At 37.8% G+C, this 24,644-nt stretch overlaps 1 protein-coding gene across 1 annotated transcript in view; it reads right to left on the bottom strand.

Moving 5' to 3' along the window:
* The window catches only part of SCML2 (Scm polycomb group protein like 2), an 86,308-nt gene that overhangs the window by 37,795 nt on the left and 23,869 nt on the right, over positions 1–24,644 (bottom strand). The window lies entirely within an intron of this gene.

The raw sequence follows: 24,644 nt of genomic DNA, 5'->3' as shown, positions 1-24,644 counted from the left end.
CAGTCCATTTTAGTTCACTGATTCCTAGAATGTCAATGTTCACTCTTGCCATCCCGTTTGACCACTTCCAATTTGCCCTGATTCATGGACCTAACATTCCAGGTTCCTATGCAATACTGCTCTTTATAGCATTGGACCTTGCTTCTATCACCAATCACATCCACAGCTGGGTATTGTTTTTACTTTGGCTCCCTTCATTCTTTCTGGAGTTACTTCTCCACTGATCTCCAGTAGCATATTGGGCACCTACCAACCTGGGGAGTTCATCTTTCAGTGTCCTATCATTTTGCCTTTTCATACTGTTCATGGGGTTCTCAAGGCAAGAATACTGAAGTGGTTTGCCATTCCCTTTTCCAGTGAACCACATTCTGAACATGGATTAGAGATATAAATTAATATGGATCTTGTTTTTGATCTAAAAATATTTGATAGAGGTATGACTGCTTACTGTTCTCCGTATTTTTCCATCCATCATTTACTTAATGGGCTTCCCTGGTGACTTACTTAATACCCAGTGTGTTCTTTTTACGAATCTAGGCAATTTAGGAAATTCAGAATAAATAAATATGGTCCCAGTAATACAGTTCACATCTTATATGTATATTTGTGCATATATATATATATATATATATATATATATATATAAAATTCATATTGAAAGATTGTTGTCGAACCATGCAAAGACGCCGGGATCCTTGGCCTCCAGGAAGAAGAATTCAATATGGGGCCAGAGAGGAGGCTTGCTCGCTCAGAGATTTTGTGTAACAAAGTTTTATTGAAGTATAAAGGAGATAGAGAAAGCTTCTGACATAGACATCAGAAGGGGGAAGATACATTATTGTTATATAATCCTTGTAAAGACCAGACCTACTCCCATAATTTACATTTTAAGATAACATGATTAGCCAGGTTTAATCCAGAGACTGTCCTCAGGCAGGATACATAATCCTAAGGAATGTAGAGGAAAAAAATGTTTGTCCTTTCTTTCTCCTTGAGAATTCCAGACCCCTCTCTCCTTGGGGACCCCTAGACTTCTTATCAACCTGCCTAGGAACTGACTCTCTCAATGTCTCCTTAAGTATATAGATTATGATTTCTTTCTCTCCTCAGAGATTGAATGCTATATATATAAAACCACACCATAAGGGCACAAACCACTATGAAAACAGATGCCTTGAATGTGAGGCTAGAAATAGACAAAATCAAAGTATGAATAGACAAAAATAGAAAAGCAAAATACAGTGTGGAAAAATCAAAACTGAGTAAAAAGAAAAAAACTGTCACTGTAAACATTTAACTTTGGAAACTTTTTCAGATTTAGAAATTCTTCGTGAGTCATCTTCCTTATATTTAAAAATGTATGTACAATGAAACTGTCCTTACTGTTAATGATCTTTCATACTGGTAACTATAAAACCAAGGAAACAACACAAACCTCAATTTTGAAAAACATGGAAATTATTAACAGAGATGGCTACACCTAACCTATCCAACCTGGAGGCCTGGTATTCACAGAAACTCAGTCAAGGTACCCAATGTCCCTACTTGGAACTTTACTCTCTGTTCCATAGAGCCCATGTTACCACAAACTGATTGGTCATGGGCAGCAGTAAGAGCCAAGGGGAGGCAGAGTCAAGTGTAAACCCTCTGAAATCCCTTCCTTCATTTATTCCTGCTGCCATCTCATGCCACAGCACTGGCTGCCTTGACTGGTATCTTCAGACACTACCCCATTTCATCTCTCTTCTCCCCAAATTTATACCAAAGAAGCCACAATCCCATTCCAGAAACCTTCCTTTAGGAATTAAACGTTCAAAACTGACAAGCTTCAAAACTACCTTTTGAATACACAAGGAGTAATATTGTAACATAAGAGTAACTCTACTTTTTCATAAGCATACTGACAGTCTTTTAAATACATTTATTTCCTTATTTTTAGCAATAAAAAAATCCATTTAGAAAATCTCAAATAAGCTAAGAAAAACTCTTGAAGGAAACCACAGGCGTAGTTACTAGTGGAAAAGAAAACAAGCAAGCAGGTTCCTGACCCTTATCACAGCAGACATTTTGGAAGGCAGAAGCCAGCTGAGGACTATGAATTTTCTCAGAAGGAGCAGAGTAGAGATAAGATGGACATGGAACTCTGGTACTAGCCACTCTTTATACCTATTCCCTCTTCCTGTTTCTTACTATCTAGTGCTAAGACACTGGTTCCAGACTAATTCGGTTCAAATCCAGCTTTACCACATAATATCTATGAGAAATAATAGCTTGGGCAAATTATCTGAAATCTGCATGTGGTACATGGTATACACTCAATAAATGCTAGCTGTTATTATTACCACCGTCATCATACCTGTCTCATCCTACTCTTCCTTCCCAGATGGTGCTCCTTGCCCTTTTCATCAGTGGATTGGATATTGGGGAAATCTTGCTGTCAATGACTAACAAATGGAAGAAATAAGTCCTCCAAAGAAGGAACTCCTACTTATCTACATTATCTGCAGCTAATATCTTCACTTCTTATTTTTATAACCGAACTTCTGGAATGATTAGCTCTCACTCACTATTATTTTCATTTTCTCAATTTTCCACCCTCTACAAGCATACTCCCAGGCACCTCTTTTTAGGAAATCTCTGAGTGCTAACACCACCCATAACCTGTAACAATCACTGACAATGATGTTTCTTCCTGTTCTTATTTGACTTCCAGCAGCACCAAACACTTCTTTTTAAAGTTCTTTCTTGGATTTCACATGGCCACTCACTCCTTGTTCTCCTCCTACCTCCTCTCTCACTTTTCCTATGGTGTTCCCAAGGATAAACTATCTTCTCCTTACCCTCATCGCAGTTTTGAGCACTTTAGTTCACATCCTTGATTTCAGCTACTATCTACACATAATAATGGTTCCCAAAATGTTCTCTTGCTCACTCAAGCATTTACACACCTGTGTTCCCCTACCACAGCCCCCACAAGCCTATCCCAAGTTCCAGAGCTGTTTTCAACAGCTAACTAGACAATTTAAATAGGCATCTCAAACTCAACAGGTCCAAAAGCAGAATCTTCATGCTTATCCTATATGTTCTATCTTGATGAATGATACTACCTTTTCCCACAGAATTACCAGAAGTCAAAAATCTTGAAGTCATCTTTGTACTTATCCTCCCTTCACGTGTCTAACCAAGACTATTTCCTTTAAGTGAAGTGAAGTCGCTCAGTCATGTCCGACTCTTTGCGACCCCATGGACTGTAGCCTACCAGGCTCCTCTGTCCATGGGATTCTCCAGGCAATAGTATTGGAGTGGATTGCCATTCCTTTCCCCAGGGGATCTTCCCGACGCGGGGATCGAACCCGGGTCTCCCACATTGTAGACAAGACACTTTACCGTCTGAGCCACCAGGGAAGTCCAAAAAGTAAAAGTCACTCAGTTGTGTGCAACTCTTTGTGACCACATGGACTATATAGTCCATGGAATTCTCCAGGCCAGAATACTGGAGTGGGTAGCCTTTCCCTTCTCCAGGGGATCTTCCCAACCCAGGGATCGAACCCAGCTCTTCCACGTTGCAAGTAGATTCTTTACCAGCTGAGCCACCAGGGAAGCCCATTTCCTTTAAGTATTTCCTAATTGTGTTCCTTATGCCTGTCACTGACTTGGTCCAAGACCTCATGACTTCTCATATAAGCTACAATACTAGCTTTTTAACTGGCATTCCTGGCTGCCATTTTCAATTCATATTCTATAGTATATTAGCATGACTTTTTCAAAGTATAAATTGTATGTAACTTTTCCACTTAAGATCATCAGTGATGCCACATTACCCATATGCTAAAATCTGAATTCCTTGGCCGGGTATCCAAAGCCCACTACATTATCTTCACAGTTTCATCTCTTTCCAGTCTATCATTTCAGTCAGCCATAATCATCTGCTTCAAAGCCCCAAACATTCTGACCTTCACTGTCTTTGCAGAAGCTGACCCAAGAAAAGCCTTCCCTCTTCTGTCACTAGCTGAACTACCTACATTACTTGAAGTCTGCTCAAAAACTGGCTCTGAAAAATTCTAGCAGTAAGCTCCAAGTCAAACCATAGAATGTTAATATTCATACAACACACATACTGCGTTATCTCTACTGGCACAGATCTTATAGTTTGTGTGCATGCATCCTCAGTTGCTTCAGTCATCTCTGACTCTTTGCGATCCTATGGACTGTAGCCCGCCAGGCTCCTCTGTCCATGGGCTTCTCCAGGCAAGAATACTGGAGTGGGTTGCCATGCCCTCCTCCAGGAGACCTTCCCAACCCAGGATCAAATCTAGGTCTCCCGCTTTGCAGGTGGATTCTTCACCAGCTGAACCACCAGGGAAGCTCTAAGTGCTCCCAAATTTGTAAGTTTTTAAATGGTTGGTTTTATATTACATGAATTAAAAAAAAAAACATATTGGAGGAGAAAATGGAAGAGAAATTTGTATACTTCAAATGAGCCAGAGACTACATATATATTATTAAAATTTGTGTTGAAAATTTTGTAAAACAAGTACTAATATCTCGATTTTACACATAAAGAAACAGAGGCTTGGGAAAATAAGCAAAACACAACCCAGTATCACACATCCAGTCTAGAAGTGGTAGAAATGGGATTCAAATTCAGGTTTGTCTCACCCAAAAGCCAATGCTCTTTGCTTAAACTGGGTACTATTTTTAATTAATGAGGGAAAAAATGAAAAGATGTGGTCTTTTAATTAAAATATTTTCTTCTATAAACTTAATGAACAAGATGCAGAATTACATTTTTTCAGGTTGAAATTTGAGGAACCTTACATGTAAACAGCAAAGAAAAATATTTAAAGTAATATTGAAAACAAATTATCAATATGCCCTTAATAATTCAGTGTTTTAGGTGCTTTAGTTTTTTCACTTCTCTTGGCCAAATATAAACCCTTAAGGGAAAAAAATGCATCAAATATTGGAGTACTTTCTGACAGTCTTTCTTTACTCTTTTAATTTTCTTGTGGATTTTTTCTAATTCAAATATTTACAATCATAACACATTTTGTAGCTATTAATTACTAGAATAACAATTCACTAGATGAGACCAAATTAATACAATTTTGTGTACATGCAACAGAATACAACATATGCTTCTGAAGATGTCCTCAACTGGTCTGAACGACTTTTGGCAATAATATTTCTCATTTTTTAAGTAAAGCTTCCTAATGCTTATATACCAAAATATTACCCAAACTGTATCCAGATGACAGGAATATAAGCAATTTTTACATTTTACTCATCACTTATCTTTGTTTTCTAAATGTTCCACAATAAACACCAATTTTGTCACTGAAAAAAAGAACTCCCCAACAAAGATAAACCCAGTCACTTCCTGAATAAGAATAGAACCAGTCACTCTATTTAGATGTCTCTAAAGAAAACAATCATTCAACATAAGAAATATAAGATTCTATTTTGACAAAAAGCCATACAACTTTTAGACTAGCATATAAAAAATCCACTAAAAATAACATTAGAAAAATTCACACAGGCTCACTGTATACCTACAGTGACCTTCAGAATCTACAGCTCAGGCTCCAACAGTTTCAAAACTGAAGAGCAGATACCTTTAGTACCAAGGCAGAAATATTTCAGAGAAGTTGATTGAGCAGAACATAATCATGAAAGCATCTCTACTGCTCAAGCAGTTGACCATCAGAGACATAGGGTGCCTACCATTCATAGTCGCAGGGGCACTCTCTGTCCTAGTCAAATATACTCCCACACTTCAATCCTGCCTCCCCCAGGTCTCTGCTTATCCTTCCGTTTATCATCACTTAAAGACTTCTCTACCATACCACTTTTAAAAGTTGGCTTAAAACTCAACATTCAGAAAACGAAGATCATGGCATCTGGTCCCATCACTTCATGGGAAATAGATAGGGAAACAGTGGAAACAATGGCTGACTTTATTTTGAGGGGCTCCAAAATCACTGCAGATGGTGACTGCAGCCATGAAATTGAAAGACGCTTACTCCTTGGAAGAAAAGTTATGACCAACCTAGACAGCATATTAAAAAGCAGAGATATTACTTTGCCAACAAAGGTCTGTCTAGTCAAAGCTATGGTTTTTCCAGTAGTCATATATGGATGTGGAATAAAAAGTTTAAAACAAAAACAAAAAAGAACTTGCTTTTGGGGTCTTCAGAGTGCATTTCCATTTGGGAAGTGCTGCCATGTCTTTGGAGAAGGCAATGGCACCCCACTCCAGTACTCTTGCCTGGAAAATCCCATGGATGGACCTGGTAGGCTGCAGTCCATGGGGTCTCTAAGAGTCGGACACGACTGAGTGACTTCCCTTTCACTTTTCACTTTCATGCATTGGAGAAGGAAATGGCAACCCACTCCAGTGTTCTTGCCTGGAGAATCCCAGGGATGGGAGCTTGGTGGGCTGCCATCTATAGGGTCACACAGAGCCGGACACGACTGAAGTGACTAAGCAACAGCAGCAGCAGCCATATCTTTTCTGGTAGTCATGTCCAACTCTTTGCAACTCCATGGATTGTAGCCCACCAGGCCCCTCTGTTCACAGAATCTTCCAGGCAAGAATACTGGAGTGGGTTGCCATGCCCTTTTCCAGGGGATCTTCCCAACCCAGAGATCAAACCAGAGTCTCCTGCATTGCAGGCAGATTCTTTACCATCTGAGCCACCAGGGAAGCCCAGACGACTAAGTCAAAATCAAATACATTGAAAAGATCTGTAGCTTTGAATCAGTCCTTCCCCCCATTTCAAAACAAGGCTTGGAGATCTAATAAAAAAGATTGAAGAGAGAAGAAATTCTTCAAACACCTGCCTTATAAAATATAATCTGCATAGAATATTCCAACTTAACGTGATTTAAAACATGTAATAATGTTTCTGGGAAAATTTTTCCAAACATAATTGAAAGGATATAGGATAGCTCTCTAACTTATACAAATTGCAAAAGTCCAGTTAAATTTGTTCATCTCCAAGCCTAAGTGACAACACCGTCTTCCTTTAGCATACATGCAAAATTAAAATAAGAAAATCTATTAGTTGAATTTATAGTTTTTTCCTACCCTGTTACATAATTATATCTTATATGTATTTAGTCTAGAAACAAAATCATAAAAATGCAAGAACAAGCTAGAAATCACAATTAGAATTTAGAAGGGTTTTAAAAGAATTGTTTTAAAAACATATTTGTTTTTGACTTGCAGATCATAGATGCTTTGTAAACCAGTCCCTTCAGCTTCAAGGGTGGTGCTTTCCATGATCATTTTAATTCAGTTACTACTCCTATCTGCTCAGTTCATAAGAAAACAAGATTTTGGTTAAAATGACATTACTGAAGAAGATAACAGTTACCAAAACTAACAAAAGAACATTTTCAAAGGAAAGTTTGCACAAAAAGAAGCAACTTTAGTTGTGTCAGGTCAATTCATATCATCTAACAAGACTCAGCTTTTAAAAGTCACTCCATTTTTAAACCATAGTTTTTTCTTATCGAATGACTTCTATAGAGTGACTTTCATTATGCTCAAAAAAAAAAAATGACAGCAGTCACCACCATAATTTCCACAAAACACATTAAATGTATGATACAATATTTAATTAGCAAAATATGTTATACACATTTCTATATCATAAAAATCCTCTTAATAAGTCTCATGTAATACCAGTGAAAAACCATGCTGAATTCCTCAATGCTATAGAAAAGTATCTGGCAACTTTTCATCACTAACTGGAGATTTAAATGATCAAGTTTGATTTACAATAAGGTTGTTCTTTTCTATTTTAAAATATTTTTATCATGGAAATAACCAAAATCTGACTTTTCCTTGTATTATAAAACAATTTTTAGAAGTGACTAACCAAATAATTGGTACCAACAATTTAGCACAGAATATTTAGAACAAAATAGAGGATTTTGTTGTTGTTAACAGAAATCCCTGCGATATTTAGTATACAAAAGCTAACAAAGCAGACAATGAATCTTTAACCACACTTCAACTGCAATAGAAAGAAACTCTGGGGGTAATTCCTACCTTTAGAAATATTCAAGAGAAACAAGTTGGTGCTGTATTTACCATGAGGGTGATTTAGGTTCCACTTGATAGCCTTTCTCCTTTACCAGGAATAAAACTGCCTTTCTGGAGAAAGCGAGTTAACACAGCCCATGTTGCTGGAGTAAGCCTGAATTTCTAGCAAATAGAGATGAAGCTATTTGCATTTGCTAGTTTGAGGAAGGGGAGAGTGGGAGGAGGGGACTAAGAGGACTGCTAAAGTAATTCACATATTGTCTGTGGGCCGTATAGACAGTGATCATCAGTCACCTGCTCAAATTTCCTTCACTCCTGCCTTCAGAAAAGAACCAAAGTTTATCCTGGGTCAGAGAATCTGGAAACAAATAAGAAGACAAGCAAAAATCTAACTGCCAACCCGATTGTGCCCAGAGAAAAAGTTATCCCTGCTGGATTACTAAAAACCAAGACATTTTAATAGTCTCAAGAGGACTTGTTAAAATATATCATAAAACAGAAGAAAAAGCTTCAGGCTCTGCTTGCAATTACTGCAATACTTAGCTGAAGTACTTAAAGGACGGACATTTGTTTTTTTCTTCAAGACACTCCTTTGCATCATAATAGCTATCTTATTTGCACAAGCAAACATTTGTTCCAAGCTGTTCATGTGAAAAAGAAAGTATCAACTGTTTAAAATTTCTTGGCTTGTAAGTGAATAATTTGGGCTGACAGCATTTCTAACTATTTTATACCAAACAGGAAAAGCACTAAATATACTAAGCATCAATCGAGCATCAGCTGCTCTGTCTTGTCCAACTCTTTGGGACGCTAGGACTGCAGCACACCAGGCTTCCCTGCCCATCACCAACTCCCAGAGCTTGCTCAAACTCATGTCCATCGAGTTGGCGATGTCATCGAACCATCTCATCCTCTGTCATCCCCTTCTCCTCCTGCCTTCAATCTTTCCCAGCATCAGGGTCTTTTCCAATGAGTCAGCTCTTCACATCATTTTATTATAAGCTACATTAAGGGTAAAACTCTAAGCAAATACTCAAATGTTTATTCAGAATCTTTCTGATAGAACTGATACACCTTGAATTTTTACAGCCTTAATTTTATGCACCTCTGTTATTTCTGACACACCATAAGAGAAATGAAAAGTGCTGCTTTATGTGGTATTTACTCAACACAGTCATATAAAGAGGGAAAAAATTGGAAAAGATGTCTGAAAAACTATAAAATCTTAATTTTAAAATTTCGAGAGGTGAAGCACAAGTTATAGAAACCACATAATCCTCTGGTTACCTGAACAAAGAGCAAAAGCAGCCATAATTCGTGGCTTTGGTTTTTAAAAAATGAGAATGAGATGGGGGTGGAGAGTAAAGCTACTTCTTGTCCACACATAAAAGCTTTGAAATACTTCTCAAAAAACTAACTTTGAAAAAGAATATGTGTGTGTGTGTGTGTGTGTGTGTGTGTGTGTGTGTGTGTGTATACTGGCTGTACAGTAGAAATTAACACATTATAAATCAACTATACTTCAATAAAATGTTTTTAAAAGATTAACTTTTTAATAGTTCCAAAGGAAAATGTTACAAAGGGCAAAATAAGACTATAATGTAAAATGACTAATTATATATTTTAAAGGATCAGAAGTTTAGATTTTAAAACCCACTCCCTTAAAATTTTAATTAAAAAACTAAACCATATACATGTGTGCGTGTTAGGGGAAGCACACTGACTGAAACTGCCCACCCTGGCCAGGCATCATAGTAACCATTTGCATGAGCTGTTTTACGACAGGAAGTCCTGGTAAAGAACATGGAACTAATAAGCCACCAGCAACCGGAAGAGTTTGGAAAAGGTCAAAAGGAGATACCACATGTCCAACCATCTCCCAGAATCCTTCTCACTGGCATCCATCTTGGCTGAACAAGGCATGCACCACCAGGAAGGACTCTGAGTCAGAATGACTGGCTAAAGATAACCCCGAAACTAATCCCATCACCATAAAACCAGAGACTGTGAGCCACATGGCAGAGCAGTTCTCCTGGGTTCCCTTACCATATTGCTCTCCTCCCGGGCACCTTTTCCCAATAAAATCACTTGCTTTGTCAGCACATGTGTCTCCTTGGACAATTCATTTCCAAGTGTTAGACAGGAGCCCAGTTTCGGGCCCTGGAGGGGTCCCCCTTCCTGCAACATGTGCATACACACAACATAAAATAAACCATCATTCAAAGAAGCAGCTAGTGCCCAAGATAATCAATTTAAAACTTATTTTTCACTTGAATCTTAAGAAAAAAGTTCTTATTCATACAATTTATGTCTGAATTACCAACAAAGAAAATCTAATATGCCAGTTCTATCAATTATTCATAATCAGAAATGTTTTACAAAGTTGTGAATGAAATGACATGTTACCAATGAGTTCCATTTGGAAATTAAAAGTTGTTTCCGTGAGAGGTAGGGAGTGAGGGACCCAAATAAACTGAAGGATTTGATCAAGAAAAGAGTTAAAATGATCACTGACAGCACACTGTGCCATTATACAGGAATGCTTGGCTACACTTTTCTGATTCTAGGTTTTCCCCTCTTCCACATTTCCCTTCAGACCAGAGGAATTCCTCTATACCCTTGGGATCCAGAAACTTTATACTCTAAGCATCTGGAAGCTTGCTGCCCTCTTTCCTGGTCTGTATGGCCACAAATGCTTAAAGAATTAGACTACACGATGACATTTCACACCAGTGTGGGTCATTAATCTATAATCAATGAGGCATAAATCTGAAGCTAATAAAATTAATTTATTAATATTTCAGAAATTATACAAAGTTAAAGTTTAATTTATATAGTTAACTTTAAGAGTATTTAAGTACTTTTAAAGTCAGGTAGAATGGTTTGTAAGTATTTATAAAACAAAAAACTTTGAATATCTCACAATATTACAAAAAGTTAACAGTGAATCAAAATTTTTAAAAGAATCCTGTTTCTGAGTTTCCCTAATTTCTCAGAACACTAAAAACCTACATTTACTGTGTTTATAAAACAAAATGGCAACATATTTGTTTACAAAATTTTCCAAATAAAGACAAGAAAAAGAAGGTTTAAAAAAAAAAAACAGCCTTTAAAATAATGATTGACCCAGCTCTGATTCAAAGTTGCTAGATTCCAAGTCTTATTCTTCATGTATTAAACATTTGGACTTTAATGAAATGACTGGCTATAAATTCCAGTAAGTGTATATGCTGGAAACAAAAGGAGGGCAATATGAAAAGAAACCAATAGTTAACCAACAGTTTACAGGGCATTCCTAAATTTATATCATTTATTTAGAAGAGAACTAAGATGTAAGATACAAAAGAAAGGGAGAAAACCAAAACAGAGAACAGCAAGATCAAATAAATTTTGCAAGAAAAAATCTACAATGGACTTTGTTTTAGTTTACTTGACTCAGCCTTAAGTTGCCAAGGACACAGCAGCACACACTTCCTTCCTCTTTCTCACCAAATGCCCCATTCAGGTCTCTAGAATAAATCTGATGAGCTGTGACAGCACCAAATAGAAGTAAAGGGCTTTGAAAGTAAAGGGTGAGAGTCATTAACAAGAGCCAACAAAGGAAAATTTAAATAAACAAGAGGGGAAAAAGCCACTCAGCTTGCTTTATTTCTCAGCATGTTTCTCAGAGGATTTCTATACCAATGATAGGCCTGATAAGAACTTAGCTCGTTCTGATTATAGAAGTGTTAACACCAGGGAAAAAATAGTTAGAAAAAGTTTTAAGGTAAATTAAACTTTATTACTATTCTTGAAAAGAAGAGCAGTAAAGCTTAAATAAGGTTTTTAATGCAAAGTCAAATAAAGTAGCACTCATGGAAGTGTCACTATATTTCTTTAAGAAATTATGCAAGTGAATTGTGTTTGCATGCATGTTAAGTAACTGCAGTCCTATCCAACTCTTTGTGAGTCCATGGACTATAGCCCGCCAGGCTCCTCTGTCCATGGGAATCTCCAGCCAAGAATACTGGAGTGGGTTGCCATTTCCTCCTCCAGGGAAATCTTCCTGACCCAGGGATAGAACATGCATCTCCTGCATCACAAGCGGATTCTTTACCATTTGAGCCACCAGGGAAGCCTGAATTGTCTTTACTCATTAATTATTTGAAAAGGTTTTATGTGCTATAGTCTTAAAAAAAATGGAAAAGCAATTAAAAAAAGGTTGAAAAAAATTCCAAATTGAGAAATATTCGAAACAAATAAAAACAATACAGATTTTAAAAATTCATGAAATTCTACTAATTTAATATCATTTGTCCCTTTGAAATTATTTAACTAAGCCCCTTAAGTTATTTAATATTCAAGTCAATAAGTTTAATATTTCTGTACATTCTCTTAAAAAACCATCAGTTCAGTTCAGTCGCTCATTCGTGTCCAACGCTTTGCAACCCCATGAATTGCAGCACACCAGGCCTCCCTGTCCATCACCAACTCCGGGAGTTCACTCAAACTCACGTCCATCGAGTCGGTGATGCCATCCAACCATCTCATCCTCTGTTGTCCCCTTCTCCTCCTGCCCCCAATCCCTCCCAGCATCAGAGTCTTTTCCAATGAGCCAACTCTTCACATGAGGTGGCCAAAGTATTGGAGCTTCAGCTTCAGCATCAGTCCTTCCAAAGAACACCAAGGACTGATCTCTTTTAGAATGGACTGGTTGGATCTCCTTGCAGTCCAAGGGACTCCCAAGAGTCTTCTCCAACACCAAAGTTCAAAAGCATCAATTCTTTGGTGCTCAGCTCTCTTCACAGTCCAACTCTCACATCCATACATGATCACTGGAAAAACCATAGCCTTGACTAGACGGACTTTTGTTGGCAAAGTAATGTCTCTGCTTTTGAATATGCTATCTAGGTTGGTCATAACTTTCCTTCCAAGGAGTAAGCGTCTTTTAATTTGACATTAAAAAGCAAATGACTGACAAAAAGCTTTTATTTTTATGACAAAGGGTTGATTATGTGCAACAAATGAAGCAGTCAAATCCACAAGGAAAGGAACAATAAGAAAAAGTGGGAAAAGGTAATTAGCAGGAAAATTATAAAGGAATACTAATAGTTAAAATACATGGAAACAAAAAGATTCAACTTCACTAGTAATCTAAGAAATAAAAAATTTAAAAATAACATTTTTTAAATTAGCAAAAATAAGATGATAATGCCCAAAGTTGACCAGAGAAAGAAAAAACATTTTCACCCACCACTGAGGGGAATGGATGTGAGTATACCTTTCTGAATGACAATCTGTCAGCCTTAGAAACATACCCTCTAACTCAGCAAACTTATTCTATGTAGATAATTAGAGAAGTGTGCAAAGATATATTCTTCATATCATCTAACTGAATAACATAAATGTGTAAAAAGCCTAAATTCAACGAAAACAGAGTTTGGATAAATAAATTATGGTACAGCCACATGATGGAGCACAAAACAAGTAAAACTGAAATTAGAGGAAAGTACTTCACATGGTAATACAGTCACAAGATATCATGAAAATAGCAGACAAAAGAGTGGAGTATGCAGTATAATCTCTTTTCAAACTGAAGCCATGAATTAATCTAGACACAAATGTAACATACCAATACATTATGGTTTAAACAACAACAACAAAGCCACAGATAAAAGTCCCCATTACCATCCTTTCCAGAAATAATCACTATTACGAATTTGTATAGCCTTTCAGATCTGTTCTATGTATTTATTTACATATATCTATAGTTAAATATCAGAGAAGGCAATGGCACCCCACTCCAGTACTCTTGCCTGGAAAATCCCATGGATGGAGGAGCCTGGTGGGCTGCAGTCCACGGGGTCACTGAGTCAGACATGACTGAGCGACTTCACTTTGACTTTTCACTTCCATGCATTGGAGAAGGAAATGGCGACCCACTCCAGTGTTCTTGCGTGGAGAATCCCACGGACGGCGGAGCCTGGTGGGCTGCCGTCTATGGGGTCGCAAAGAGTTGGACATGACTGAAGCAACTTAGCAGCATAGTTAAATATAGAAATACATTCTTATTTTAACTTAATGGTATTCATATTGTATGTACTACGGAGGTTGTTCTTTTCAATTAATACATCTTGGAGAGTTTCCTTTCTTAGTAAACAGGAACAGTCTCATTCTTCTAAACTCTTCTATATGATTTTTAAGAATAAATATACTATAACAACATTTTTCTACTGCTTTGCTGTCTGTATTCTTAAGCTATATGTGCAAAACAAAAATTTTTAAAAAGCATTATGAAGCCAAATACAGATAAAACTGTTTGCCATGGTTATCTCAGTATGGTTTTCTGATTGTTCTGCTTTAAGCATTTATTACTTTTTCTATTAGAGAAAAAATATATTAAAAATAATAAAAAAATAATTTTAAAACATTTTGCTTTCAAGGATGTATCACATTAGGATGTCCATGATGGGCCAATGGTTAAGAAACCACCTGTCAATGCAGAGGACACCAGTTCAATCCCTGGTCTGGGAAGATTTCACAGGCCACAGGGCAACTAAGCCCGTGTGCCACAGCTAGTGAGTCTGTACTCTAGAGCCTGCAAGCTGCAGCTACTGAGCTCAGGCTCTGCAACTACTGAAGCCCACAAGCCAGCACTACTGAAGCCTGCATGCCATGGAGCCCAAGTTTCACAAAAAGAAAAGCCACCACAATGAGAAGCCCATGCACCACAATAAGAGAATAGCCCTGCCCACTGCAACTAGAGAAAACCTGCACAGCAACAAAGACCCAACACAGCCAAAAATAAATAAATAAAAAGAATATATCACATTATGTCTAAGAAATGATACTTCTATATTATAGCTGCCGTTTAATGAATAATATATTGGCTAAAGTAAATGTTTTCTCTACTCAAAAACAAAGTATTTCAGCTTGTGTAAGTATAGTACTAACACTATTAATCTCTCTGCAATTAATAAGCAATGCTTGAAAAAAATAAAAATGAATCATATATGCAATGTCTCTGAATATCAACTAACAACTTTTAACCATACTCTTCCCAGAATCCTAAGGTTCTTGTGGGAACATCCATGAATCTTTACATATCAGAATGTGGCACCAGGGGGTATATCTTTGTTTCTATTCTACTGCTTCCAAATACTATTTTGGCACAGGTTGGATTGTGTATGAAAGTCACTCAGTCATGTCCGACTTTTTGTAACCCCATGGACTGTAGCCCGCCAGGCAACTCCATTCATGGGATTTTCCAGACAAGAATACTGGATTGGGTTGCCATTTCAATTTGCAGGGGATCTTCCCGACCCAGGGATCAAACTCAGGTCTCCACCATTGCAGGCAGACTCTTTACCATCTGAGCCACCAGAGATGCCAGGTTGGATTATTTGCATTCAAAAAGTAGTTATAAATCAAGCCACAAAGCTACAGTAATCAAGACAGCAATGGTATTGGCACAAAACCAGACATACAGATCAATGAAACAGAACAGAGAGCCTACGGCCAATTAATCTTTGACAAAGAAGGCAAGAACAAACAATGCAGAAAAAAGTAATCTTTTCAACAAGTTGTGTTGGGGAAGCTGGACAGCTACATGTAAACCAATGAAATTAGAACACTTCCTCACACAATATACAAAAATGAACTAAAAATGGTTAAAAGACTAAAAAACACATGATACCATAAAACTCACAGAAGAGAATATAGGCAAAACACTCTCTGATATTAATTGTAGCCATATTTTCTTAGATAAGTGTCCCAAAGCAAAAGAAATAAAGAGAAAAAAATAAACAAATGGGACCTAATCAAATTTAAAAGCTTCTGCACAGCAAATGTGACCATCAACAAAATTAAAAGGAAACCTATAGAATGAGAGAAAATATTTGCAAATGATATTTGCAAACCACCAACAAGGGGTTAAGGTCCAAAACACACAAAGAACTCATACAACTGAACATCAAACGAATCAAAACACCAAACAAATCAAAACATCAAAAACACCAAACAAATCAATCAAAAAATTGGAATATGAGAAAACTCATTCAGACATTTCTCCAAAGAAGACACACAGTTGGCCAACAGGCACGTGAAGATGCTGAAAATCACTAATTATCAGAAAAATAAAAATAAAAGACACAATGAGGTATTATCTCACACTAGTCAGAATGGCTATCATCAAAAAGCCTACAAATAATAATCAAGCATCTTCTCCGACCACAATGCTATAAGACTAGGTATCAATTACAAGGAAAAAAACTGTAAGAAACATAAACATATGGAGATTAAACAATATGTTCATAAATAACAAACAGATTACTGAAGAAATAAAAAAGGAAATAAAAAAATTTCTAGAAACAAATGACAATGAAAACGCAACAACTCAAAACCTGTGGCATGCAGCAAAAGCAGTTCTAAGAGGAAAGTTTATAGCAATACAGTCCTACATCAAGAAACAAGAAAAACATTGAACAGACAGCCTAACTTTACACCTAAAACAACTGGAAAAAGAAGAACAAAAAAACTCCAAAATTAGTAGAAGGAAAGAAATCATAAAGATCAGAGCAGAAATAAATGAAAAAGAAATGGAAGAAACAATATTAAAGATAATAAAACTAAAAGTTGGTTCTTTGAGAAGATAAACAAAATTGACAAACCTCTAACCAGACTCATCTAGAAAAAAAAAGAATCAAATCAACAAAATTAGAAATGAAAAAGGAGAAGTTACAACAGACAATGCAGAAATACAAAGGATTATAAGAGACTATTATCAACAACTATATGGCAATAAAATAGATAACCTGGAAGAAATGGACAGATTCTTAGAAAAGTTCAATCTTCCAAGTCCGAACCAGAAAGAGACAGAAATTATGAGCAACCCAATCATAAGCACTGAAATTGAAGCTGCGATCAAAAATCTCCCAAAAAAACAAAAGCCCAGGACCAGATGGCTTCATAGGAGAATTCTATCAAACATTTAGAGAAGAGCTAATGCCTAGCTAGTTTTAGAAGGATCTAAAACTCTTTCAAAAATGTGCAGAGGAAGGAACACGTCCCAAACTCATTCTACACGGCCACCATCACCCTGATATCAAAACCAGACAAAGACAACACAAAAAAAGAAAACTACAGGGCAGTATCACTGATGAACAGATGCAAAAAACCTCAACAAAATTTTAGCAAACAGAATTCAGCAACACATCAAAAAGCTTATACACCATGATCAAGTTGAGTTTATTCCAGGGATGCAAGGATTCTTCAATATATGCAAATCAATCAATGTTAACCATCTTAACAAATATAAAAATATAAAAATCACATGATAATCTCAACAGATGCAGAAAAAGCCTTTGACAAAAATCAGCACCCATTTATGATTAAAACTCTTCAAAAAATGGGCATAGAAGGAACCTACCTCAACATAGTAAAGACCATATATGATAAGCCTACAGCAAACATTATTCTCAATGGTGAAAAACTGAAAGCATTTCCCTAAGATCAGGAAAAAGACAAGGATGTCCACTTTCATCACTATTACTCAACATAGTTCTGAAAGTCCTAGCCATAGCAATCAGAGAAGAAAAAGAAATAAAAGGAATTCAGATCAGAAGAGAAGAAGTAAAGCTCTCACTGTTTGCAGATGACATGATACTGTACATAGAAAACCCTAAAGATACTATCAGAAAATTCCTAGAGCTAATCAGTGAATTTAAGCAAAGTTGCAGGATACAAAATCAATACAAAGAAATCACTTGTATTTCTATATATAGTAACAATGAAAAATCAGAAAGAGAAATTAAGGAATCAATCCCATTCACCATTGCAGCAAAAAGAATTAAATATCTAGGAATACTTACCTAAGGATACAAAAGAACTGTACACTGATAATTATAAGACCTACAAGACCTTTTAGAACTAACACCCAAAAAAGATGTCCTTTTCATTATAGGGGACTGGAATGCGAAAGTAGGAAGTCAAGAAACACCTGGAGTAACAGGCAAATTTGGCCTTGGAATGCGGAATGAAGCAGGGCAAAGACTAATAGAGTTTTGCCAAGAAAATGCACTGGTCATACCAAACACCCTCTTCCAACAACACAAGAGAAGACTCTACACATGGACATCACCAGATGGTCAACACCGAAATCAGACTGCTTATATTCTTTGCAGCCAAAGATGGAGAAGCTCTATACAGTCAACAAAAACAAGACCTGGAGCTGACTGTGGCTCAGATCATGAACTCCTTATTACCAAATTCAGACTCAAATTGAAGAAAGTAGGGAAAACCGCTAGACCATTCAGGTATGACCTAAATCAAATCCCTTATGATTATACAGTAGAAGTGAGAAATAGATTTAAGGGCCTAGATCTGATAGATAGAGAGCCTGATGAACTATGGAATGAGGTTCGTGACACTGTACAGGAGACAGGGATCAAGACCATCCCCATGGAAGAGAAATGCAAAAAGGCAAAATGGCTGTCTGGGGAGGCCTTACAAATAGTGTGAAAAGAAGAGAGGCGAAAAGCAAAGGAGAAAAGGAAAGATATAAGCATCTGAATGCAGAGTTCCAAAAAATAGCAAGAAGAGATGAGAAAGCCTTCTTCAGCGATCAATGCAAAGAAATAGAGGAAAAGAACAGAATGAGAAAGACTAGAGATCTCTTCCAAGAAAATTAGAGATACCAAGGGAACATTTCATGCAAAGATAGGCTCGATATAGGACAGAAATGGTATGGACCTAACAGAAGCAGAAGATATTAAGAAGAGGTGGCAAGAATACACAGAAGAACTGTACAAAAAAGATCTTCACAACCCAGATAATCATGATGGTGTGATCACTCATCTAGAGCCAGACATCCTTGAATGTGAAGTCAAGTGGGCCTTAGAAAGCATCACTACAAACAAAGCTAGTGGAGGTGATGGAATTCCAGTTGAGCAATTTCAAATCCTGAAAGATGATGCTGTGAAACTGCTGCACTCAATATGCCAGCACATTTGGGAAACTCAGCAGTGGCCACAGGACTGGAAAAGGTCACTTTTCATTCAAATCCCAAACAAAGGCAATGCCAAAGAATGCTCAAACTACTGCACAATTGCACTCATCTCACATGCGAGTAAAGTAATGCTCAAAATTCTCCAAGCCAGGCTTCAGCAATACATGAACCGTGAATTTCCTGATGTTCAAGCTGGTTTTAGAAAAGGCAGAGGAACCAGAGATCAAATTGCCAACATCCGCTGGATCATGGAAAAAGGAAGGGAGTTCCAGAAAAACATCTATTTCTGCTTTATTGACTATGCCAAAGCCTTTGACTGTGTGGATCACAATGAACTGTGGAAAATGCTGAAAGAGATGGGAATACCAGACCATATGACCTGTCTCTTGAGAAATCTGTATGCAGGTCAAGAAGCAACAGTTAGAACTGGACATGGAACAACAGACTGGTTCCAAATAGAAAAAGGAGTACGTCAAGGCTGTATATTGTCACCCTGCTTATTTAACTTCTATGCAGAGTACATCATGAGAAACGCTGGGCTGGAAGAAACACAAGGTGGAATCAAGATTGCCAGGAGAAATATCAATAACCTCAGATATGCAGATGACACCACCCTTATGGCAGAAAGTGAAGAGGAACTAAAAAGCCTCTTGATGAAAGTGAAACAGGAGAGTGAAAAAGTTGGCTTAAAGCTCAACATTCAGAAAACGAAGATCATGGCATCCAGTCCCATCACTTCATGGGAAATAGATGGGGAAACAGTGGAAACAGTGTCAGACTTTATTTTGGGGGGCTCCAAAATCACTGCAGATGGGGACTGTAGCCATGAAATTAAAAGACGCTTACTCCTTGGAAGAAAAGTTATGACCAACCTAGATAGCATATTCAAAAGCAGAGACATTACTTTGCGACTAAGGTCCATCTAGTCAAGGCTATGGATTTTCCAGTGGTCATGTATGGATATGAGAGTTGGACTGTGAAGAAGGCTGAGTGCCGAAGAATTGATGCTTTTGAACTGTGGTGTTGGAGAAGACTCTTGAGAGTCCCTTGGACTGCAAGGAGATCCAACCAGTCCATTCTGAAGGAGATCAGCCCTGGGATTTCTTTGGAAGGAATGATGCTAAAGCTGAAACTCCAGTACTTTGGCCACCTCATGTGAAGAGTTGACTCACTGGAAAAGACTTTGATGCTGGGAGGGATTGGGGGCAGGAGGAGAAGGGGATGACAGAGGATGAGATGGCTGGATGGCATCACTGACTCGATGGACATGAGTCTGAGTGAACTCCGGGAGTTGGTGATGGACAGGGAGGCCTGGTGTGCTGCGATTCATGGGGTCGTAAAGAGTCGGACACGACTGAGCGACTGAACTGAACTGAAATAATGAAAGAAATCAAAGATAACATAAACAGATGGAGAGCTATTCCATGTTCCTGGGTAGGAAGAATCAATATTGTGAAAATAACCATACTACCACATGCAATCTACAGATTCAATGTGATCCTTATCAAATTACCAATGGCATTTTCACAGAACTAGAACAAAAATTTTCACAGTTCGTATGGAAACACAAAAGACCCCGAAGAGTCAAAGCAGTCTTGAGAAAGAAGAATGGAGCTGGAGGAATCAACCTTCCTGACTTCAGATTATACTGCAAAGCTACAATCATCAAGACAGTATGGTACTGGCACACAAACAGAAATATAGACCAATGGAACAAGATAGAAAGCCCAGAAATAAACCCATGCACCTATGGATACCTTATTTTTGACAAAGGAGACAAGACTATACAATGGGGCAAAGACACTCTCTTCAATAAATGCTGTTGGGAAAACTGGACAGCTACATGTAAAAGAATGAAATTAGAACACTTCCTAACACCACACACAAAGATACACTGAAAATGGATTAAAGATCTAAATGGAAGACCAGAAATTATAAATCTCTTAGAGGAAAACACAGGCAAAACACTTGATGACATAAATCAAAGCAAAATCCTCTATGACCCACTTCCTGCTTCTGCTACTGCTAAGTCACTTCAGTCGTGTCCGACTGTGTGTGATCTCACAGACGGCAGCCCACCAGGCTCCCCCGTCCCTGGGATTCTCCAGGCAAGAACACTGGAGTGGGTTGCCATTTCCTTCTCCAATGCATGAAAGTCAAAAGTCAAAGTGAAGTTGCTCAGTCATGTCCGACTCTTAGTGACCCCATGGACTGCAGCCTACCAGACTCCTCCATCCATGGGATTTTCCAGGCAAGAGTAGTGGAGTGGGGTCCCATTGCCTTCTCTGGACCCACTTCCTACAATAACAGAAATTTTAAAAAGGTAAACAAGTGGACCTGATTAAACCTAAAAGCTTTTGCACAGCAAAGGAAACTATAAGCAAGGTGAAAAGACAACCCTCAGAATGGGAGAAAATAACAACAAATGAAACAACTGACAAAGGATTAATTTCCAAAATATAGAAGCAGCTCATACAAGCAGCTCTTGCCTGGAAAACCCCATGGAAAATAATAGCAAAAGAAACAACTGACAAAGGATTAATTTCCAAAATATACAAGCAGCTCTTGCCTGGAAAACCCCATGGATGGAGGAGCCTGGTAGGCTGCAGTCCATGGGATGGCTAAGAGTCGGACACGACCGAGTGACGTCACTTTCACTTTACTGCACTGGAGAAGGAAACGGCAACCTACTCCAGTGTTCTTACCTGGAGAATCCCAGGGATGGGGGAGCCTGGTGGGCTGCCGTCTATGGGGTAGCACAGAGTCAGATATGACTGAAGCGACTTAGCAGCAGCAGCAGTGTGTGTATGTATGTATGTATGTGTGTTATGTATGTGTGTGTGTGTGTATATATAAATATATATATATATATATATAAAGTGAAGTGAAAGTCGCTCAGTTATGTCCAACTCTTTGCAACCCCATGGACTATACAGTCCATGAAATTCTCCAGGCAAGAATACTGGAGTGGGTAGCCTTTCCCTTCTCTAGGGGATCTTTCCAATCAGGGATTGAACCCAGGTCTCCTGCATTGCAGGGTGACTCTTTACCAGCTGAGCCACAAGGGAAGCCCAAGAATACTGGAGTGGGTAGCCTATCCTTTCTCCAGCAGATCTTCCCCACCCAGGAATCAAACCGGGGTCTCCTGCATTGCAAGTGGATTTATTACCAACTGAGCTATCAGGGAAGCATATACACACACATAAACACACAGTTTATAGGATTACAAAAATACATAATTAAAATATACAACAGTAATAACATGAATTTCAGGGGCATAAATGGGTAGAATATTCTAAGTTTCCTTTATTGTCTTGATGCAGAATAAAGATATTAATTTCAGACTTCCTTTAAGAAAACATGTTAAAATTCCTAGAGTATTATAAAAACAGAAAATATAGTGTATAACTTTCAAACAAGAGGGGAACAAATGGAATAAGAAAAAATAATCCAACGATAAAAAAGAAACTAGAACATGGAAAAGGCAAGACAAATAAAAAGCACAAAATAAGATGGCATATTGAAAACTCAATATATTTGTGATTATAATAAATATAAATAGATTAAAAGCTCCAGTTAAAAAAACCGACTAGCCGACTGGTAAAAAAAAAAAAAAAAAATTAAAATCTAACTATCTGCAAGAAACACATCTCTTTAGGACAGACAAAAGTTGAACATTATAAAGAGAGAGAATTATGTCACATTTGATAGTGTTGAATACTTATTTACTTAAAATCTTTTTCTCTTCTGCTGTTGGGGGAATCAATGTAACGAATCTGCTGCTGCTGCTGCTAAGTCACTTCAGTTGTATCCGACTCTGTGCGACCCCATAGACGGCAGCCCACCAGGCTCCCCCGTCCCTGGATTCTCCAGGCAAGAACACTGGAGTGGGTTGCCATTTCCTTCTCCAACGCAGGAAAGTGAAAAGTGAAAGTGAAGTCGCTCAGCCGTGTCCGACTCTCAGTGACCCCATAGACTGCAGCCTACCAGGCTCCTCCATCCATGGGATTTTCCAGGCAAGAGTACTAGAATGGGTTGCCATTTCCCTCTCCAATGAATCTCCTACATTTATATATATTGTTTCTCAGTGTCCTAAATTGAATTCTATCATCTACCCATCTCTTACTCTTGTGCTTCTCAAAGTTTGGGCTTCAAACCACGTGCAACGGAAACACCTGTGCCCCACTCCGGACCTACTAATTCAGAACACCAAGTCATGAGTATCAGGGTATCAGTCTTTTAACAAGGTCTCCCAGTTGATTTAAGTATAAGAATTATTGATTTAAATGTTGACCCACAAGGTTCTGTCAGTCCTCATCTACCTTCTGTTACACATGCACCAAAAATCACATCCAAAACTTCCACCAGTTATTAACAGGATGTATAAGCTGCCTTACCTCCACAATCCCCACCACTGCCAAAAACTATAATCCCACCTGACACAAAGAGTACTTATCTGAATGAACGTGATGATTCTTAAAGCCGCTTTGTCAACCAAGACCTAACTTGTAGGCATAATACCTGCATGTGCATCAATCCAATGGACATGTCCACCTGGATGTCCTAAATTACCCTGAATCTATCAGTTAGGATTAAATTCAGCTAACAGTAACAGAAAAGCCTAAAATAGTGGTTTATATAACACAAAGTTTATTTCTCTCAAATAACAGTCTGGAATAGGTTAGTATAAAAATTCTGCTCCACAAAGTTCTCAGAGAGTCTGGCTCTTTTCTGCTTTCCACTTCAAAATGCCTAGAATATGGTTCCCATTTTATAGTTCAAGATAGAGCTCTATCCAAAACAATCACATTTCTAACAACGGAACAGAAGCAAGAAGGGAGAAGGGTACATTCACCTCTCTGTAACACATTATCTGTGCTTTTATCCCACTGAGAAGGATTTAAGTGTCAAGACCATAACTAACTGCTAAAGCTAGAAATCTAGTCTTTATGTTAGGCAGCCAAACTGTTACTAAGGGGAGAAAAAGGGGGGAGACCAGATACTGAATGACAATAGCATTCTTGACTACACCTTCAGAAGTTACAATGTCCCAACCTGAACTCATCAGTTTCCAAAACACACTGCAATTTCACACCTTTGTGATGTCTCTATCTCCTACCTTTATCTTCATTCTGCCTGGCAAACTCCTTCTCCTCTCTTAATACTCACATCATGAATCTTTTTGTGAAGCACTCCTTTACCCAACCACCTTTACCGCCAGCCTAAACAAACCAGATGTCTTTCGGCCACCTTCGTATCTAGCATATATCTCTATTATTACACTGTTAATTTTGTATTGTATCTTTTTAAAAGTCTATCCCTCCATTCATCCCTCTCCCAGTAGAAGGCGAACTTCTTGAGAGCAGAGACTATGCCTTATTTTAGTATCATATACACATAAATCTGTATCATACTAAATTTTACAAAAATCAACCATTAACATCTGTTACCTAAAATTATGACAGCAGGGAATGGGTAAAAAGAGGTACCTAATAAAAAGAACATCATGGTACGTAGTACTGTAGAATAATGGGATGTCTTAAAGTTCCAAATTACATAAGATTCTACTAGCAGTTACAAGATTATGGCTATATGCTCATACTTAAG

The sequence above is a fragment of the Budorcas taxicolor genome, chromosome X (genome assembly GCF_023091745.1).
Source record: "Budorcas taxicolor isolate Tak-1 chromosome X, Takin1.1, whole genome shotgun sequence".
In the NCBI taxonomy this organism is placed as follows: Eukaryota; Metazoa; Chordata; class Mammalia; order Artiodactyla; family Bovidae; genus Budorcas; species Budorcas taxicolor.
Note: the sequence above shows the minus strand (reverse complement) of the source record. Positions and strands in the feature narration are given on the sequence as shown.